This window comes from Penaeus monodon, chromosome 5, assembly GCF_015228065.2.
Source record: "Penaeus monodon isolate SGIC_2016 chromosome 5, NSTDA_Pmon_1, whole genome shotgun sequence".
NCBI lineage: Eukaryota > Metazoa > Arthropoda > Malacostraca > Decapoda > Penaeidae > Penaeus > Penaeus monodon.
In genome coordinates this window covers 28,160,276-28,162,775 of record NC_051390.1, presented here as the reverse complement: position 1 = coordinate 28,162,775, position 2,500 = coordinate 28,160,276, and the positions used below count along the sequence as shown (strand labels likewise).

The 2,500-nt window shown below is 44.1% G+C and overlaps 1 long non-coding RNA gene across 1 annotated transcript in view; it reads right to left on the bottom strand.

The window, feature by feature from the left end:
• Positions 1-378, bottom strand: part of LOC119573143 — a 21,650-nt gene extending 21,272 nt beyond the window's left edge. The window contains exon 1 of the long non-coding RNA XR_005228771.1: positions 342-378. This is a non-coding gene — a long non-coding RNA (uncharacterized LOC119573143). The remainder of the gene's footprint in view (positions 1-341) is intronic.
• Positions 379-2,500: the final 2,122 nt, after the last annotated feature.

Below are 2,500 nucleotides of genomic sequence, written 5' to 3'. Positions count from 1 at the left end.
AGGAATTGAGAGAGAGAGAGAGAGAGAAATTGAGGAATTGAGAGAGAGAGAAAAAGGAAGAGGAAGAGGAAAACAGAGAGAGAGAAAGAAGAAAGAAAATGGAAAGAGAAAGAAAAAGAGAGAGAAGAGAGAGAGAAAGAAGAAGAAAAAAAAGACGAAAAGAAAGAGAAAGGAAATGGAAAGAGAAAGAAAGAGAGAGAAGAGAGAGAGAGAAAGAGAAAGAAGAGGGAAGAGAGAGAGAGAGAAAGATAATTACTTGAGCTTCATTGAAATCTTTTTCTCTCTCTCTCTCCTGCTTTATCGACCTTTATCTCCTAATTCCTTCCTTCTGCCTCTCTTACCTCCTCATTCTCCTTCATTCTCCTCTACGCCTGTTCTTCTTCTCTTCTTTATTCCTCCATTCGTTTCCCTTCTTCTTCTTTATCCGGGTTTGCTTCTTCTTCCCTCGTTTATTCGCCGTTTTCTCTTCTCCTTCTCCTTCTCCTCCTCCTTCTCTCAAATCCTTTTCTTTATCTCTTATTTTCTTCCCTTCTTTATTCTTTTTCTCTCGTGATTTTTCTTTCTTTTCTTCTTCTTCTTCTTCAATTCCACTTTATCGCCGTCTATCTCTTATCCACCTTTTCTCACACGCGATTTATATCCACTTGTTTCTCTCTCTCTCTCTTTCTCTCTCTTTCTTTCTCTCAAGACAAAACACAGAAGAAGAAGAAGAAAAAAAAAATAGTAAATAAATAAATAAAGAAAAAAAAAAAAAAATTCTTCTCTTAATCCTTCTTTATCTCCGCGATCCTCCTCTCTTCCCCTGCTTTATCGGCCTCCCTCTCTCTCCCCTCTTTCTCCCCGGGAATCGGAGGCACAAAGAGGAGCGAAAAAGACGGAGAGAGAAGAGAAAACTCGGAGGGAAAAGTTAAAAAAAAAAAGGACGGAATCCGACCTTCGGCGAAAAAGCGTCTCGGGGCGGAGGCGGCGCCGCCATCTTGGATCCGCGGGGGACCAGGGACCCCGACGATAAACGGGGGGGGGGGGGGAGAGAAGGGCCGATAAATGGGGGAATTGGGGGAGAGGATAAAGGAGTGGATGATTAAAAAATAAAAGAAATGATAAAAAAAAAATTACTAAAGAAAATAATATATATATAATAGATAGGTTAGGGGACATTTTCTGGCAAGGGAGGGACCGCGACGATAAACGGGGGGGAATGGGGGAGAAGGGCCGATAAAAGAGGGAATTGGGGGAGGAGAGAAGAAGTGGGAGAGGAGAATTAATAAAGAAAGGAGAAAGAAAAGAATTAGAGATTAATAGATGGATCCGCGGGAGGAGTAGGGACCCCCACGATAAACGGGGGAGGGGGATGGAGGAGAGACGATAAAAGAGGGAATTGGGGGAGAGGAGAGAAGAAGTGGGAGAGGAGAATTAATAAATAAAGGAAAGGAAAAGAATTAGAGATTAATAGATGGATCCGCGGAGGAGGAGGGACCCCCACGATAAATGGGGGAGGGAGGTGGGAGAGACGATAAAAGAGGGAATTGGGGAAGGGGATAAAGGAAAATAAAATAAAATAAAAGGAGAAGAAAATAAAAGGAGATTATTGGACGGATCCGCGGGAGGAGGAGGGACCACGACGATAAACGGGGGGGAATGGAGGAGAGACGATAAAAGAGGGAATTGGGAGGATTAGAAAAGAGACGAGGATTAAAAAAGAAAAGAAAAGAGAAGAAATAAATAAACAGATTAGGTATTTTGGATCCGCTGGGGGAGGAGGGAGCGCGACGATAAACGGGGGGGGAAGGAGAGAAGGGACGATAAACGAGGGGAATTGGGGGAGGGGGATAAAGGAGAGAAAGAGTAAAAAAAAAGGAATGATAAAAATAAAATAAAAGGAGATTATTGGACGGATCCGCGGGGGACCAGGGACCACGACGATAAACGGGGGGGGGGAGAGAAGGGTACGATAAAAGAGGGAATTGGGGGAAGGGGATAAAGGAGTGGATGATTAAAAAATAAAAGAAATGATAAAAAGAAAATAAACAGATTAGGTATCTTGGATCCGCTGGAGGAGGAGGGACCGCGACGATAAACGGGGGGGGGAGGTGGGAGGAGAGACGATAAACGGGGGAATTGGGGGAAGGGGATAAAGGAGAGAAAGAGTAAAAAAAATAAAAGAGAAGAAATAAATAAAATAAACAGATTAGGTATCTTGGATCCGCGGGAGGACCAGGGACCCCCACGATAAACGGGGGGGGGGGAGGTGGGAGAAGGGCCGATAAAAGAGGGAATTGGGGGAAAATGGAGGAGAAGGGGGATTGGGAGAATTACTAAAGAAAATAATATATATATAATAGATAGGTTAGGGGACATTTTCTGGCAAGGGAGGGAGCGCGACGATAAGCGGGGGGGGGGAGGTGGGAGGAGAGAAGGGACGATAAACGGGGGAATTAGGGGAGAGGGGAGAAGAAGGGGGATTGGGAGAATTAATAAAGAAAGGAGAAAGAAAGAATTT